The sequence below is a fragment of the Leucoraja erinacea genome, chromosome 12 (genome assembly GCF_028641065.1).
Source record: "Leucoraja erinacea ecotype New England chromosome 12, Leri_hhj_1, whole genome shotgun sequence".
Taxonomy (NCBI): Eukaryota; Metazoa; Chordata; class Chondrichthyes; order Rajiformes; family Rajidae; genus Leucoraja; species Leucoraja erinaceus.
In genome coordinates, this window is record NC_073388.1 from 29682100 (window position 1) to 29701607 (window position 19508).

General features: G+C 43.0%; 1 pseudogene; it reads right to left on the reverse strand.

Moving 5' to 3' along the window:
• Positions 1-14995: 14995 nt before the first annotated feature.
• LOC129702437 (U2 spliceosomal RNA) lies at positions 14996-15099 on the reverse strand (annotated as a pseudogene).
• Between the last annotated feature and the right edge of the window lie 4409 nt (positions 15100-19508).

Genomic DNA, 19508 nt, shown 5'->3' on the forward strand with positions numbered 1-19508 from the left:
GGCAGCCAGTGATTTTTTGTGCGGTGTTGATGACCCTTTGAAGGGCTCTCCTGTCCGCTGCAGAGCAGCTGGCATACCATGTGGTTATACAGTACGCCAGCACACTCTCGATGGAGCAGCGGTAGAAGGACACCAGCAGCTTCTCCTCCAGGTTGTTTTTCCTGAGGATCCTCAGAAAGTAGAGTCACTGCTGGGCCTTCTTGACTGCTGTGGTGGTGTTTGTAGTCCAGGAGAGATCCTCCGTAATTTCTGTGCCCAGGAATATGAAGTCTGAGACCCTTTCCACACAGTCCTCATTGATGAATAGGGGTTTGGGGGCTGCACTGTTCTTACAGAAGTCTATGATAATTTCCTTTGTTTTTGTGGTGTTTAGGATAAGGTTGTTGTCTGAACACCACGCTGCCAGTCATTGGACTTCCTCCCTGTAGGCTGTCTCATCTCCTCCTGAGATACGTCCAACCACAGTCGTGTCGTCCGCAAACTTGACGATGGTGTTGGTGGAGTGGGCGGGGGCACAATCGTGGGTGTAGAGGGCATAGAGGAGGGGGCTCAACACACAGCCCTGTGGGGAGCCGGTGCTGAGTGTGATGGGGGTGGAGAGGTGATGGTCCAGTCTGATGGTCTGGGGGCGGTTAGACAGAAAGTCGTTGATCCAGAGGCAGATGGGTTGGGAGAGTCCTAAATCCATGAGTTTGGTGACCAGTCTGCTGGGGATGATGGTATTGAAGGCGGAGCTAAAGTCAATGAAAAGCATCCTCACATAGCTCCCCTTGTGTTCGAGGTGGGTCGCTGATAATAGGCTTTTTTGGTAGTGGGATGATTGGGGCCGACTTCAGGCACAGTGGGATGATGGATTTGGACAGGGACAGGTTGAAGATTTTCATGAAGACCTCGGAGAGCTGGTCTGCACATTCCTTCAGAACCCTTCCTGTCACGCCATCCGGGCCGGCAGCCTTCCTCGGGTTCACCGGCCTGAGCACCCGCCTCACTTCATGCTCCTGCACAGTGAGGGTGTAGTTGTTGTTGTTAGGGGCTGGTGGGAGAATGGTGACGAGCTCTTCTGGTTCTGCCTCGAAGCGAGCAAAGAAGCAGTTCAGCTCCTCTGCCAGTGAGGCGTCGCCGTCGGCCGTCGTGCTGTTGCTGGGCTTGTAGTTGGTGATGTGCTGGATGCCCTGCCACACCCGCCGTGGATCGTTGTTGTTAAAGTGGTCCTCTATCTTCCTCTTGTGGGCCGCTTTGGCATCCCTGATGCCTTCGTTCAGGTTGGACAAGACAAAGGATATATCTTCCATTCATCCAAAATGCTGCCTCCCTGCCCTGTTGCAGTTTGACCTCTGGCATGGTCTTCAGTGGGTAACCCACCTCCCAGCTCTGCCTTGACGATGAAAACAAACTCCACTCACAGAATGGCTTTGACAACTGTCGAGGCCTTGTCCTCTCATAATCACAGGTTGCTACATTTTTCAGTGTTCCAGGGAGCACCGAATGGTTCTGAACATTCATAAACATACAGTAACACCTGGATAAGTAAACAAATAAAAGTCCTGTTAAAGGGTTTAGAAATATTACATTTCTTTTCCTTACATTTACAAAGGTAAAATGCACGCCCATAGCTATTTGATCTCTGCTGGTCACCACTCCACCATAGAATGTGTCTTTTGTTTTGTCTGCTGCTCCTCACGTTTTATGCAAAGCAAACCTTGTTTTATTTTTCTCATTTTCTCCCAGTAATCTGATGAAAGTCATCAACCTGAAACGGCAAAGCTGCCATGCAGTTGCTCTTTGATCTGCAAAATATTTCCAGTGTTTGCTGTTTTGCTATCGGAAAACTGGTTCTCTGTGTGGTCCCCAAATGTGTGGATTTGACTGCAGCAGTTGGCCTTAAATGGGGATTAATTATGGAGCTTGTGGACTCCTGCTGTGCCTGGCAGGAAAGATTCATGTAGGGTGGACTGGTCTTCTTTAAAATAAATTCCTGTTTACCATGTTAACATCCTCGGAGATTGTACATCAATTTCACATTCAGACTAAACTCTCTTCTGTATTTCCAATGCATTTCCAATGTCCTCCTTTAGATCTTTTCTCCTTATCCCCTTCCCTACTGACCTTCCATTTGTCACCACCTTTTGTTTTAGCTCCACTTCTTTTTCCCTGATACCAAAGACTTACTGATCCTGTGATTTTCTTGATCTTCTCTGAACATCCGCACACCATGTCTTCCACTTCACACAACGACACACCATGATTTCCACGCACTCTTTCAGATATTTTCTCCTTCCCAAATGACTCTCCCCATGTCCCAATTGACTTCACAATGGTATCCAATATCCTCACTTTTCATTAATAAAACATATACTCTGGATTAGGCAGCATCAGTGGATGTCATGTGAAGGGCATATCCTCTCCAGATACTGCCTGTGATGCTGAGTTACTCCATCACTTTGTATCTTACATAGGATGCCAGCATCTACATAGTATCGTACATAGGATACCAGCATCCTTGTGTCGAAATTTTACTCACTTTTCATATGCCTTTACCATTCTTTGAATTTCCAAGTTCCACTAATCTTCCTTCATGGCAACCTGATCTCCTTAGCCAAATGTCTCCTCAATCCACCAATCTTCTGCCAGTCTGTCCAATCTACCTTCTCCCTCTTATTCCCAAATACCCAAGTCTTTCCAGTTGAAACTTCTCACTGTTCTCCCCTATGCAATCCTCTTCCTCTTTCATTATCTCTGATCTGATACTCTCCCCACTAAAGCCTCTTTATAAATTTCACTGGAATCACCAGTCCAAGATCAAAACTTTTTTCATTTCTTTACACGCCTACACCCATGGTCTTCTGCATGACCCCTTCATCTAATCACAGCATTCTTCTAATCCTTCCCCAACCTCTTCTATGTTTCCACATCTTGATCTTCCACGGCAATATAGGCGGACTAGCAGTAGTTCGAATGAAAATATACATTCAAGGTCCATAATTGTTTGTTGTAATGCAGCCATTAACTTGGATGTCACACATTGTTTCTAGATCATTGTATTTTATGATTTGGACCACTTTAATAAAATATTGGGTAGAACAGTAATCCTATATTTATTACTTTCAGAAATATCTATTTTTACACTTGTGCATCTTCCATATCTGTGTATCTTCAGTATATTTAAAGAAAATATGTTATTGCCTGATTATAGTGATGTTGCCATATATGCAGGAATAGAATGCTAATAACTAGTTCAGATGTTTTCAGTAATAGCTTGCACCTTTATGTACTTTGGCAAAGAATTGTAATGGCCATTGTAATGTAGCAATAACTTTCATTTTTAATACACCTCGCCACATTAAAATGTCCTGATGTACTTTACAGCAGATGTACCAAGGGAACTTTTAATGGACCCTCTGAATGGAACAGAAGGAAAGAAGACTTCAAGAAGGCCAGGGGGCTGGCAACTGAACACAAGGCTAATGTGCAAGAAATCTTCTCCCTCGTCAATTATCTCTCCAATAGACGATCAGAATCTTAGAGGGGTGTAAGAATCATTTGTGGCTATGTGCATTAAAACCCATTAATGCATGTACAAAACAAATAATTATGTTAAACTTCTTGTATTTCCACATATGTGAAATAAACCACACATAAAATTTTCAAATATATCTAAGTTGCAAAGTTAAAGTGGCATCTCTCGTGGACATGGACAAAATGAACATTTTCCCAAAGAGGAAGTTTCATGAACAATACAGTTGAGACTAACTGATAATAAATAGATGTAGATGACTGTAAGTAGTGCGATGATCTTATTTCAGTCAGACCCACAGTGAAACTGATATTACTTTAATGTTTTGTTTTTTAATTACTTGTCTCGTTGCTATTAGATTTTAAGGAGCAAATTATTTTACATTGTCTAACTTCTCTTTTATTTTCACCTTTCACATTGTTCTTTGCTAGACATTTTCTGCCAGAGCAATGGTAGAATCTCTGTGAGATATTGTTATTATTTATAACTGACATGGTAAATGTTTTTAAATATGTAACCAAACTTTATTTGTGACAAGCTAATAATGAATTTTATTGGCATTAAACGCAGAACATTTCAGAGTTGTTACTTTTTAATCAAACTTAGGCCCTAATAAATGTAATTATGCATAATTACTATATTTTAATTATCTTTCGAAAATACAAGAATGTTATTAGCTGATCACATGTGGCATTGGATTGTGCATTGTTGTATGAAGCTGTTGCCATTACATGTCTGATAATTTTGAGTCAGAAGAACGGCCAAGTTTGTCCTTGGCTAGAGGCATTCCAGGATAACAAAAATACAGATTCATGTTTTAATGCTGCATCAAAACCTAAAGTTACCTGTAAAGCTTAGTGCAACAGAAATAGAAGGATTTTATGCTATGTGATATACGTAAGATCTTTTGCCTTTATTACGATCTGAAAGGAGCTTGGCATCACTGAGACAAACTAAAGTATTTTGTAACATTTCATGTTAGAGCTGAAGTACTTCAAGTGGATTCAACTCGCTGGTTTGCAACACTCACAATATAGTTTTCTGCAAACTATTCAAGAAAGATCCTGCAATGTTAATGGTTGTACTCTGTGGGGGTAAATGGAAGACTCCACTCCTTCTAAGGAGCCTTGTTAGATGCAGCTGGGATACTTAATGGTTCTATTGTGTTGAAGTTCTATTTCTGAACCTTGTCACTATAATCATTTCTGAGAATAAAGGTTTTGCAGTATTACACATTGTGTGCTTTAAGTCTTCTTTCTCAATTTTTTTCCTACTCACAGCAGTGTCGTAATGCCCAGGATGACAAAAAATGTGATTTTGTCTTTCAAAGGAGTGTCATTTTGTTGCATTTATTTCCTTCATACTTCATTGAGGTTAAAAAGCCAGGTTCACTTGAAAAATACATCCTAGGCTGTAAAATGCACAATTATGAGTCAGGAGTTTATATTTCTACATTTATTTGTGCAAAGTTTATGCTAAAAAATGGAATCAACACTTGGGGTGAGCAGCACTGGTTGCAAAGTATGCATGTATTAGGATTCTTGCTATAATGTTATAACCCTAGACTGGGCGAACTCTCTCCCTTAGAGTACAAAAGTGAAATGGAAGAAGTTTAGTTAGTGTTTTGTAGTATTCAAGAGGCAGCTAGTTGTTTGGAAGCTGCTGTTCTTGACCCTAGAGGTCATAGTTTTTTAATTCCTATACCTTCTTACCAATGGTAGGAGTGAAATGACATAATGGCAAGGGTGTTGTGGCTCTTTGATGATGTTGGCTGCCTTTTTGAGGCAGCACCTCCTACAGATTCCATCTATGGTGGGGAGATCAGTACCCATGATGTACTGGGCGGTATATTTTGTAATCTCCTTTTTTGTAATTTCCTTCTTTCCTTGGTGTACTAAGCCATGATGCACCCAGTCACTATGCTCTCTACCATACACCTGTAGATGTTCAACATATTATTTGTCGATATACCAAAACTTCTCAATCTTCTAAGGAAGTTGAGGTTTTGAAGTGTTTGTGTTGTGATTGTGCCAATGTGCTGGGCCCAGGACTGATCTTCAGAAAATGAAAGTTGTTGTCTCTGTTGTTGATGAAGACAAGTCCATGGATGATTGATTTCTCTCTTCTAAAGTCACCAATCTGCTCTTTCGTCTTGCTGATGTTGAGAGGAAAGTTGTTGTCCTGGCACTATTCAAACAGATTGTCAATTTTCCTCAAAGTGTCTGACTCACCATTACCAGTAATTCATCCAACAATAGCGGTGCAGTCGGCGAATTTAAATATTATGTTGGAACTATGTCTGGCTACAAAGTCATGGGTATAGAATGAGTTGTGCAGGGGGCTGAGCATACAGCCCTGTGTTGTCCTGTGCTGATTGTTATTGAGAAGGAAGTATTGTTGCCATTTCATACTGCCTGCAGTCTGTTGACAAGGAAGTTGAGAATCGTGTTACATTTGGATGCGCAGAGACCCAGTTCTCTGAGCTTAATAGGAAGTTTGAAGGTGACAATGGTATTGAATTCCAAGCTGTAGCCAATGAACAATAGCCTGACATATGTGTTCTTATTGTCCAAGTGGTCCAGTGCAGGGAGGAGAATCAGTAAGGTTGCATCCCCTACCTGTATAAAATGAATTAATACTTTTGTGTAAAATACAACTATACCTGTGAGCATTGCAAATGGTGCAAGCCTTGAACAGCGAACAGCTGACCACTTGTCTGGGATTCTATCATTCCTTCAGTCTCCTCAAAAATACTTGGGTACATAAACTCAAAAATGAATTAATAGATATTTAATCTATGCTTAGAACACATGTTAAGAAAAGAGAAAGGCTAATTAAAAATGAGTGAATTAACATTAAAAACAGTTAACACCAATTAAAACATATATATATATATATATATAGGTATTGGCTTTTATAGCTTGGGAGATTAATTGAAAACCAAAGGTTTGGGCTGACGCTGTGAAGTTATGAAATCAAATCATTCCAAACCATTGCTGCAATTATAACAGAAGCAAATGGAGGGAAGATATTTTCCACCTAAATGAGGTGGATCAGCTGCTTAAAGAATAGTTGAAAGGACAGTTAAGTATCTGCATGGCTGTTCTAACAAAGGTCATTCAACTTTATCATTATCAAAATTGCCTGTATACTCTAATTTACATAACTTTGCTAAACCTATTACCTGTTTGCGTGTCTACTTACTTGCTGCATCTTTGATAACATATCTCTCCCGGTATTGTATTTATGTGTTTAGCACTTTAACAACCATGACTTTTCTGTATTTCCTTTTGTATCTTATACAATCATGATTTATTAACATTCTATTTTGGTGTAAATTCTTCCATGTTTCGTTTGTAATGTATCAATCATTGCTGACATGTAGGCCCTACCCGGGGGCTCAGCTGAACTCAGAGCTGTGTTGGAGTTTTGGGAACGGAGGGCGTGGGATTTTCCTAATATTCTCATGATCCCTTCCTCTGTCCCACACAAAGATAACATGTGTTCAGTGATGGAAATTGTTTTTAGGAACTAGGGGTACTCTAAGGTCTGTGAGGCTGAGGTTGGGAAGGGAGGGGGTTGAATGTGCGGTCATTATGTGCGGCCATACCCATTTAAGAGTACAAGAATGCATATCTTGCTTATTATGTATTTATAGTTTAGTTTAATGTGTATTATATGTCATAGCTGCTTTCTTGCATCTCTCTGTCTCTGTCTCTCTGTCTCTCTCTCTTGGCTGCAGCCACCGTCTGCTTCAGTGAGGGAAGCAGGTCGGTGATTGATCACAAGGCCCCGAGGAGACTCTGTCTGATTGGCCGCCGAGTGACCAGCGCATTATGTGATTGGACCCAATGCCCTTGGAGACAGCGGTTGATTGGACAGGAGGAGACCGATTTGTTGATTGGATGGGAATTTTAAGGGAAGCTAGTCGGTGATTGGACGCAATCCCCTTAGAGACAGCGGTTGATTAGCCGCAAAATAATCATGCACAAAAAAATTGACAAATAGGAAAACAATAAAATCGGATTCCCATTTAAATCGGAAGAATATCATGCCTGATCTGCAGCAAAGATATTAGTATCCACTCAAGTATCTTTGATCTGCAGTTCCTTCTTATTGAAGAAGAACCCTGGCCCGAAACAACTCCTAATGCATTCCCTCCACAGATGCCGCCTAGCCCGCTGAGTTCCTCCAGCACTCTGTTTTTTATTTAACTCTTAAAATTGAAGTTAGAAATAAAGCTGGAGTAACTCAGCGGGACAGGCAACGACTCTGGAGAGAAGACCCTTCTTCAGACTGGACTGAACTGAACTCTCGTCGGTGAGAGTACTTGTGATTGTCTGCAGAAGGGTCTCGACCCGAAACGCCACCCACTACCCAGAGCCGCCCCCCGTCTCGCTGAGTGACCCCAGCCCCCCCCGTGTCCACCTTCAACTCCAGAGCCAAACAAAAAACCGAGCCAAACAAAAGAGTGCTGGAGGAACTCAGCGGGCCAGGTGGCACCCACGGAGGGAGCGGACCAGGAGCCGCTACGGGCCAGGGCTCCTACATGTGTTCTACGAGTTGAGCATCCAGGATGTGAACTACATTTACGGCGGAGAGACGCCAGGTCTGATGAGGGCCAAGTTCTTAGACAGTCATTATGGAATTGGGAAAAGTTCCAATGAGCTGGTGAAAGACGTGGCCTGCCTTTACAACGCCACTATCCTCCACACTCTCCATCTCATGGCAGGGCTGGCAACATTGGGTGAGAGTTGGGAGTGAGAAATTGCGAGAGACCAAGCCTGAGGGATGCACCGAGCCACAGCCTGAAGGTCCTGTCCCACTTAGATGATCTTTTGGGTGACTACAATCGACAGTGGCAACAATTCTTGTTGTCGGAGGTTGTTGCTAGGTGTCGTAGGTGAATGCTAGAAAAACTAGTCCCTGACAGTCGCCTAAAGAGTCGCCTCAGGGGAGCCGCGACCAGCTGCGTCACTCGTTGTTCAACCCACCCTCCAAGTCACTGATAGACACAAAAAGCCAGAGTAACATGCAATTTCCTCTCTGAGTCTGTGGATCGACTCCAAGCACCAGAGGCCCATTGATCTGCGGCGCTGCTCGATACGTGATTGTGGTGATCAGAGCCAGATGTCACCGTGTTCCGGCACTCGGCCCTACACAACCCTGCTAGCTGGACAGGGTTCAGTTTAGAGACACAGCGTGGAAACAGGCCCTTTGGCCACACCGACCAGCGATTACCACTATCCTACACAAACTAGCGACAATTTACACTTATACCAAACCAATTCACAATTAATGCCCCACAGCGCCGATGACCCAGGTTCGAACCTGGTCTCAGGTGCTATCTGCATGGAGTTTGCATGTTCTCCCTGTGACCATGTGGGTTTCCTACGGGTGCTCCGGTTTCCTCCCACATCCCAAAGACGTGCGGGTTTGTAGGTTAATTGGTCCTCTGTAAATTGCCCCCGAGTGTGTAGGGTGTGGATGAGAAAGTGGGATAACATAGAACCAGTGTGAACGGGTGATCAATGGTCGGCACGTACTTGAGGGCCTGTTTCCACACTGTATCTTTGAACTAATTATAATATTGAACAAATCAGGAATTACCTATCGGATTTGAACATGAACAATATTATCCCAAGGTTGCAGAGTATTTGATTGACATTTACTGCATAACCCCTGACGGTTATTCTTTGCAAAGTGAAGGGCAAAGTTCATCTCTACAAGTTTCATTTTCTGAAATTAATTTGTAGTTTATATTTACCATCTTGCCTTTGTTTATGTGTTCCCACGATACATGAATCCAAGACTTACATTTAAAGATGAACAAAATATCAATTTAAAGACAGATATCAACTAATTTCCCCAACTGAGTATGAATATCAATTTCTTTAACATCCCCTCTCTCTCCGTCCCTCCGCCACCTGAGTGGTACTTGCTTCAAAGTCGTCTTGGCCCTTCGAGCCAGCACCACCATTCATTGTGATCATGGCTGATCGTCCCCTATCAATAAGGGGATCCCCTATCTAAAGGTTTCAGACCCCTAAGAAGGGTCACAACCAGAAATGTCACCCATTCCTTCTCTTCAGAGACACTGCCTGATCCATGCCGGTCACCAGGGCGAATTCGGCACAGAGACTCCAACCGCAGCGGCGCAACGCTTCCGACGCCTCCGACGGCCCGGGACTCATGCATTGAGGCAGTTCCATGGCCAGAGCTGCAGCAAGCGACTCACCAACCCGGCAAACACTCGCCAGCCCCGGCTCCCCGCCCTCATCTGCCCCCGCCACTGCTTCCATCCCTCCCTCAGCCCCGGCTCTCCAACGACCCACGGCCCATGCAGAATTTGTCATGACAGAGCATGAGAAATTTGTGATCAGCATGAGAGCATGAGAATTTATCGAAATGCCTGGGTCCCGCGCTCATAGCCCCCCCCCCCCCCCCCCCCCCCCCCCCCCCCCCCCCCCCCCCCCCCATCACTGCATAGGTGTGCATGCCACTTGATTTCAGTCTTTTCCCGAGTCCTGAGTGTATCATGAGCATTCAGCACTTCCTGTTTGAAGAGCTTGCCAGAATTTATATTTGTTAAGTGGCTCAGGATGCGTTTGAGAAAGTTTATGATCATCAAACAGCTACATTGAGATTGGTTTCAGGTTTTCATTCCTGCGATCAAAACATATTTTCAACAAATGCCAAGTACTCAGTTGTGATTGCAAATACTACATTTTTTTTCCTTGGGAGTAAGGATCATTCTTGATGTCTAGAAAGTGTTGTCAAAGTTGTGGAATTTTTCAGGGAAGTGTCAGCAGTTACATGCTTGTAAGTGACAGTCAATACCAAATTTCCACACATGCATGTGCAATGGTAAAACCCACAGGGATATTGCCAGCTGTTTCCCCCTAATTTCCCAACTATGCTTCAGCACTGGGACATCTGATGATTTCTGGCAGCCAAGCATACATTTCTACAAATTCCTCACTTAAACTAAGGAATCAGCTTGAAGATTTCGATGGAGAGCATTTGCAAGGGAACTGATTTTTTTTTTGTGGTCTGGTTTGGAATTCATTGAATTTTTAAAAAATATGCTTAAGTGTATTATTTTATTATCATTTTTTAAAAATATTTAGATTGATTTCTAAAAATCTTGGTGTACTTTCGAAGGTCTCTGAATGTCAGAGTAATTGATTATTATAGAAATTGTGCGGCATAATACCAGTTCTTTCTGCTTTGCATGGCTCAATGTGAGTCTCACCTCCATTAGATTACACTGGGGTACATTTCTGCGTGAAATCGCACTTGGTATGAAATTGGACTGGGCAATTTAGTAAGGTAGGTATGCTCATGTTTTCACAGTGCCTAATCATGTTTCTGTAAATGTTGATAGGCATTGACTGCATTCATATCTCCATATGGACTCTCATAATTTCACAAGTGATAGGAGCAGTATTAGGACATTCAGCCCATCAATTCTACTCCTCCATTCAATCATGGCTGATCTACCTCTCCCTCCTAACCCCATTCTCATGCTTTCTCCCCATAACCCCAAACACCCGTCTAATTATCTAAATCTTTTCATCAACAGGAAAGGCTTCCACTTACAGATCCATGATGATAGATCTTAAGGAGAATTTACAAATGCCAAATTCCATGTATCGAGGAAGAACAGATATTGAGGGATATTTGTACAGGTAGTGCACCCATGTTGACAGGGTGGACAAGAGTTGCACCTTTCTCTTCACACTAGAGCACCTTCCAGCCACAGTAGCTAACTGCAAAAATATCAGCCATTCAAATAACAGCATAACAGTATAAAATAGTAAGATTAAACGAGAACTTACCAGTTTGAAGTTTGATCTGTATTTTATGAGGAGTTACGATGAGGGATTACGTGAAGAACCCGCTTACAACGCATGCGTGTCATTCTTCAAAGCAGCGGTGTGAGGTCACAGGAACCTATAATGATCTAACATAGTAAGATTATCAAAGATATACCAGTTTGTGATATGATCATAAGAGGGTGGGAGCGGAGGGCACGTAATCCCTCATCGTAACTCCTCATAAAATACAGATCAAACTTCAAACTGGTAAGTTCTCGTTTAATCTTACTATTTTACTTCGGAGTCACGTGAGTGACTTCGTGAAGATTTCAAAGCTCTGTGACCTCATGCCGTGGAACGAGTCCATGCTTCACAACTGCCTTGGGTATTGGGAGAGAGCATCATTAGTAAGTTTAAAACACACTTATACAAAAAATTGTGTGGTATAACGAAAAAATATATAAATTTTTTACATGGAGAATCATAGCCCTGTAACCTTTCGGGCAAATTATATTGTTGAACGTAAAATGGTTTCTGAATACAATGATGGTTCCAAAAAATAACTGGTTTATTATAAAACCTTTGGAAAAACCTTTTGGATGACCATCCTGCCATTCTGAGGATTTGGTCTGTGGGTACCTCTAGAATTTTTGCTGCGGATGTTGCTGCAGCCCTGGTGGAATGAGAGTTAAAAAACATTAGTGTCTATCCCTGCCAACTTTAGGACATATTTGAGCCACCTTGATATAGTTTGGGTCGTGACCCTTTCATGCGGTTTCTTGTAAGAGATAAACAACGCCATTCTCTGACCTCGAATGCTCTTAGTATATTCTATGTATTGTTGGATGTGTCTTGCTATACACAGTCGTTCGTCATATGGGTATACCATAAATTCAAACACTTGACCCGATGAACCTGGTCTGTTTTCTTTTATTAAATCCTGTATGACAAACACCAGTTTCTCGGGTGAGATGATCAGGGAGTCCAGGCTCAGTTTGCTTAATGGCTGGACTCGTTGTGCGGTAACTAACGCCATGAGCATAACCATCTTCATGGTCCGTTACTGAAGTGACAATGCTGTTATGGGCTACCAGCTCCTCAGCATGTGTAGAACATACCCACTTCCCAGATTTCGGAGTACCTGGTTTTCTTACCAGGGGGTGCGTTCCCACCGTGTGCCGCTCCGTTCCTTGTGATAGGTAATTGGAGAGTGCACTTCTGGCACTATTGATGGCACTGTAGCTCCATCGATTATCATAATGGAGGCTTGTTAAAATTCCAATACGGCCAGAATGTTCTTGGCCTTTTGGTCGAGGTTGTTGTCCAAGCAGTATATGCCCCATTTCTTGATGTGTCCAAGGTACTGCTTCCGTGTTGACAGTCTTAGTGCAGATGAGATGAGATTCATCATCCTGTCTGACAGCCCCGTGCCGTGTAGTGGGTCTTTTAGACTCTACAAATCAATAAATCCATAGTCTTATGGCATGGATGACTGCCCCAGTCACTGGATGAATTAATAAATTTGGCTATGTTCATGAGGGAACATGGTTCTAACACCATCCCCTGTATGACCGAATACCATGATTTAGTAGGCCAGTCGGGTACTCTGAGAATTGCAGATGCCGAGTCTAGTTGAATTTTCCCTAGAACCCCATTGATGGGGCAGAACGGGGGAAATACATCACCCTATGGCTTTGTTTACATAACAATGCCAAGCTGGTTTTAGAATTTTAGTAAATAATATTGGGGCTGATGTTTGCCCCTCTTTTAAGTCAATGCCTGCCATATAGAAAAACCCAGCTGACACCAAGTCTTTATCAGTAATAAGAGTATCCATCTTAAAATGAATATCTTGAACGAATGTGTTTAGGGTTGAAAAATCAATGATAATCCCGCAACCCCACTCTATTTTATTTTTAATAAATATGTTTGATACAAATTCTAATGTTCCATGAAAAGTATGCTCAATCACACCTTTTGTGTACAATTTTTGTAGCACCATGTGGGTTTTTAGATTGTTTGGTTTATGTAAGTACAAAATGCCATTCTGGTGTATGTTGTACTGGGGTTATTGGGATGAGTAAATCCTATCAGATAACCCTGAATACTGCTGAGATTATATGAATCTGTAGTGATTATATACCATACATAACTGTAGTGTTGCAACCTCCCCTCCCCCACCATCGTAGGTCCCTTTTTAACAGAAGAAACCACACCCACCTACCTCCATGGTTACCGGTGGTTGTGTTATTTCCTTGGTTTTTTGAAAAGGAGGTTCTGGTTTGATATCTCTTGTTCGGGGTTGTGTGGGAGGTTGAGGCTTCCGCATCTTCCAGGGTGGCCGCCCTGGCCATACCCTAAAAAAGCTCCTGCGGGTTATATTGATTTCTGGCACTGCCACTGGTATGAGCCACATTTTTTATGGCCTTGCCTGTATCTGGTATCGTGCTCCAAAATAGGCCCTTGCGCTGGCCTTGATGAGCCCCAGTGTCTTGGCTTCGTCCACACACGGTTCTTTGTTTGCAAATGGTAGCATTTTTGGGGTCCCAGTGCTGGCTGAATGGCAGCCTTCCACATGTAGTTCAGGTCATATTGCATATTACTAAAACAGAGCTAGTGCGTCTTGATGGTCTTTGGTTACCTACGTTTAGTCCAGGGTGCGGGTGTATGCTATGATGCCTTCCGTCAATCCCTTTAAGGTTCTCTGGATCTTGAGGTCCTGGTTCCTGATGTTCGTCCCCATATGCTGCCAAATGCATTGGTTTACACTGGGCACCTGTAATGCCTCACCGTTGCCAGGTGGCAGATGTCTGGCCAATCTCTGTAAATATTTCTTGTTGGCGTTTGTGGCCAGACATATAGTAATACTATTGCCATCCTGGATCCAAGTCTACCCATGTTTGACTTGGTTAAAGTAATCAGCCACCATGTCCAGCAGAGTGCCTGCTGTGTTAGGATCATGGGACGTTGTTTTACCAGGCTCTGGCCCATCAGGGTCCTGCCTACTCTTTTTTATAGAGTTAGAGATCTCTAGGGTCCCGCACGGGGTACCCATGTGGGGCTTACCTCCTGCCCACTTGTCTTTTGTTCTGCAGACCCCTCTTGCAGGTCAGCCCAGAACTGACCCGCAGTGCTCCCCTCTGATGGGGTAGAAGCACTGTGCAGCCCTCAAAAAAGGTACTGCTGCGGGTTTATCACGTTGGAGGAAGGCTCCATACACCACTTCTACCTCCTCCAGCGCTCTCGGGCGCTGGTCGCCGGCGGTTATGCAAAGTCGGACCCTTGTGAGTCCACTACCTTGTTTGATTTGTGTCTAGCCTACCGCTCGGCCGCATGGCTCTGGCCGGTGCAGGCCCGACATTGGGCACAGCTGATCCCACTACGGTTGATTCAAGTGCCGCTGGCTGCTGTTGGCTGCCCGCTGCTCCACGGTCCTCCTTCTCAAGCTTTGTCCTTTCTTCCGTGGAGTGGATATGGCCGGTGTGGAGGACATCTGGCACAGCTGATTCCACCTAGTCTATTCCTTTAACCCGGCTCCAACGCTCTCAGCGCTCCTGGCTGCTCGTTTATCTCAGACCGCTGGGACCGACCCCGGTACTCACGGTACTGGTCCCTCGCGGTCGTTTCAGCCGGTCAACTCCACTCTAATGCCCTCAGTTCTGGGGACTCCTGCTTATATGGTCCTTAGATAAGGGACGTATCAGATTTAAAACTGATAATAAACAGCTACTATAGTTGATCTTAGCCAAAAGGCCATGAAGCGATCACTCTAACTAAAAACCCGCTGGGACCGACCCCGGTACTCACATTACTGGTCCCTCACGGTGGATTGCAGCCAGTCAACTGCACTGCAATGTCCTTGGCCTCGGCGCTGGCCGTTAGCGCTGCTTCAAGCCAGACTCGCTTCCAAAGCGAGACTGGCATACTGCCCCAGCAATGAATTTGCCCCCTGTTGCGGGAGCGAAGTCGGGCACAGGTGTTTTCCCCTCCGGGAGTCGAAGTGCCTTTGCTGCTCCTGCCGTTGTCGGCTGCCGCTGCTGCACCTGCACCTGCCACTGCCGCTGCTCCTGCCGCTGCTGGCTGCCGTTGCTGTTCTCCTGCCGGCTGCCTGCACTCCGCGGTCTTTCTGCAGCTTACATGGACCCGGTCCATGTCTGCACCTAAAGGGTAAGTGGAAGGAAAACGCAGAGTCTCTTACCTGCTGTTCCCGACTTTTAATTTTTTCCCCTGGTGAACGTCGTTCCCTCCGTGTCGGGTTCGAGCCGCTCGGACCGACCCCGGTGTTTACGGGGCTGGTCCTTCTGTTCCTAGGGACCCGCTAATTTTAAAAAATGCCAGAGCACTAATACAACCCACTGTTTTGTGGGTTGTTGGCTCTGTTTTTTCCCTCCACCCCGTATGGGGTGAAGTTGGCACTCGCTCCCGTTATGGGAGACAGTGGTGCCGACTTCCGTTGCTGGCTGACTGCTGCTGTCGAAACGGCAGCTCGTCAGCCTTCCTGGAAAGAATAAGAAAAGGTAAGGAATTTTCTTACCTGTTCCACAGCCCCAGGCCCATGTAGCGTCGGTCTTTGGGGCTGTGTCTGCTCCGGAGTGCTCCCTTGTCGGTATTTTCTTCCCGGAGCTGAAGTCGCACGAACTCCCGCTAAGGGAGACTGTCGTGCCACCGGCCGTTGCTGGCTGCCTGCTGTCCTTGTCGGCGCTTGCAGACTTCTCCCCCACCAGCTTCCAACAGCCTTCTGTAGAAAAAAGGTAAGTAAAGAACGATGTTCACTTACCTTACTGTTGCAGGTTCGAAAACCCCGCCGTTTGGGAGGAACGTCCTTCCTCCCGACAATGACGAGTTGCAATGCGTTAGCGTAATGACACGCATGCGTTGTAAGCGGGTTCTTCACGAAGTCACTCACGTGACTCCGAAGTAAAATGGCATTTATTTGCTTAAGATGATGGTGATTCTTCTGTGTCTGTTATCTGGTGCCCTGCAGTATATGACAAGCAGATGCAGACACTTCTCCAATTGTGCCGTGCACAAACTGTAGACAGAGGAAAATGGAAAGGGTACCTGAAGCCTGATGTCCATTTGACGGAGTCTCAAGAGCAAAAGGAAAATATACTGTCCCTTTACTCTGCCTACAGTTGCAGCTTTCAGCAGATGATAAAGCCAATGTTGGATCCACCATAATCACACTAATCACACTCCACGCTATAATACTACAGATCCAGTTATGAATGCAATACACCAATAAAACCAATAGCACAACACCAGTAACCAGTTCAGCAATATTCTTGTCCAGAGTAGGGGAATAGTAAGATTAAATGAGAACTTACCAGTTTGAAGTTTGATCTTCATTTTATGAGGAGTTACATTGAGGGACTACGTGAAGAAGGCCCGTCCAGGCGCACGTGCGTCAATCTTCAAAGCAGCGGTGTGAAATCACAGATGATATATACCGAAGGATAATAGTAAGCTACGTGATACAAACTTAACCTACCTTTGATCTTTATTAGGGTGGGAGCGGCGGGCACGTAGTCCCTCAACACAACTCCTCATAAAATAAAGATCAAACTTCAAACTGGTAAGTTCTCGTTTAATCTTACTATTTTACTTCGGAGTCACGTGAGTGACTACGTGAAGATTTTAAAGCTTCTGTGATTTCAGACCGTAGATTCAATACCCGCGGATCACTGTATTTTGATTGACTCTATGAGTGAAAGACAGTCAATAACATGCAACCATAACATTTGTTTAATCAGTTAATGATTTATTTTATGATAAACATTATGTGTCCCATTTTAATCACTGGGAATATTTAATATTACCATGGCTGCTCATTTCATTTCTTTCTCAACTTTCTCCCCAGATTCTTTAATCCCTGTACTCCAAGACTTTTGTTTTAGCTCTTTGTTGAATATGTGCAATGATTAATAATTTTATTTCTTCCAGCTTAGTTTCCACTCTCGGCGTCAACATAGATTTCAAGATCTACTCTAATTTTTTCACTGCATACATATTAGGTTATCATTTGAACTGGAGAGATTTTGCTTGGGTTCCCATGCCTATAGTAACAGTAACACTTTATCGCCTTTAATGCAGGAAAATGTCACAAAATGCTTGACACGTATGTAATCAGTTTTCATACAGTCTTGGTATATAACACGCAGATAAATCAATAATATTTCAACCACCAACATTCAAAGCCAGTCTATCTACATAACTAAACTAAATAGATTATACATATCAGCAAGATTGTTTTGTAATGTAAGGGCATTTTGGATTTATATTTGTAGAATGCCTGAATTTCACTACATTAAATATATTCAGTTTTTTATGTAACATGTATTTAGCCTGTGTTTCTCCAGAATTTTAATTTTTAAATCCTTTACAAATGCTTTATTTACTATCCATCTGGTCTACTAGTCATTATTTTGGAAAAGGTCAAAATCGTCGTGTTACACTTTGATGAAATGATGAAATCCAAGATGAAATGCAGCACTTTTGGGAAATGGTATAACAGAGCTGTGAGAAGATATCCCTTGAGAGAAATAGGCTTAATAATATTTTTCTACTCAAGCTTTCAAAGTCGATGTATCGCATACTTACAGCAAATATTATTTATGATGACAGTTTCAGTAACACATACATGGTGCAAACTTTCACTTTTTTTGTAAATCATCTCCAATTAATTTTTTTTTTAAGCTGCTTAAATAAAAACTATTAACTGGTTGGAGCCTGTTTGGTTCCTAAATGAGACTTAAAATAAAATTAGGTGATTCCTTGTATACCAGTACGTCTGTTGGGTTGATACACAGAGAAAATTCAGCTTAATAAGGCCTGTTCTGATACAGCCAAATAAGCAATAGAACACAAGATAATAATCACAACATGAACAGCAAGAAGAAGCTTAAAGAATAAGAACCACAAAAATAAAATCAACTGTATCCTTACTCATTAATCTGACATTAAAACATTTTGGTCAAATGATGGCATTATTTTCCCCTGGTTAGTAGTAACCTGGTTAGTAGTAACCAGATTCATACTGGTGATCTCGATTCAGAATTTTTATTCCATAATTAAATCCCACTGGCCTTTGTAAGCGAGGTGATTCCAATATTACTTTCTCGCCAAAAATGAGCCGAGACTAAAGAATCGAAGGGGGAGAAAGAATCTGTTAGTAATTAGTACAAGTGTATGAGATAGCAAGGCAGCTCAAGGCCATATTAATGAAATGTGAATTTTAATGAGGATTTTCAGACAACTTCAGACAATGTTTCTGGTTGAAAAACATTTGAAATGTTGTAGAAAGCAAGAAATGTTAAAAAATTTAAACAAAATGCAGATTTCAGTGCAATTATTTGAGGATGAATGGACAGAGTATGCATATTATATTCAACCCACTTAAACAGTCTACGTATGTTCAGATTGTAGTGGTGAAGCTGAATGGTTAAAATCAAAACATTCTGCTCCGAAATCAATGAAAAAAATAAATTTTGTGGCATAAAACATGTTTGCCTGGTTCATTTACATATATTCCCACTGTCCACTATAATATATGCAATTATTCCTCCTACTAATACAATGGTGCTGCCTGTCAGTCAAGCACAGAATTTGTAATTTTTGCATACGAGTTGAATATCTTTTCATAAGATTGCTTAAGATTTACTGCTGGGTGATGCATTCATATGTAAAAGATAGCAAGATTTACAGTGGAAGGTGATGTAGTCATATGAGGATGTCACAGTGGCACAACAGTGGAGCTCCTGCCTTATAGCATCAGAGACTTGGGTTACATCCTGGCTAAGGGTACGCTCTGTATGGAGGTTGTACATTCTTCCTGTGACCTGGTGGGTTTTCTCTGGGTGCTCTGGTTTCTTCCCACATTCCAGATGTGCAAGTTTGTAGATTAATTGGCTTCTGTAAATTGTTTCAAGTGTGTAGGATAGATCTAATGTATGGGCGACTGGTGCTCGGCGCAGACTCGTTGAGCTGAAGGGCCTGTTTCCATGCTGTACCTCTAAAATTGAAAACAAAACAAAAATCTTTCATCTATTCTATGAATATTTTTTGCTTTGAGGCAGAATCTTTAATGGATGTTGCAATGTGATTGCAATCAAGGCACATTATTGTTGACTGTATGAATTACTATTCTTAATTTTCACATGTCCAAACAAGCTAAT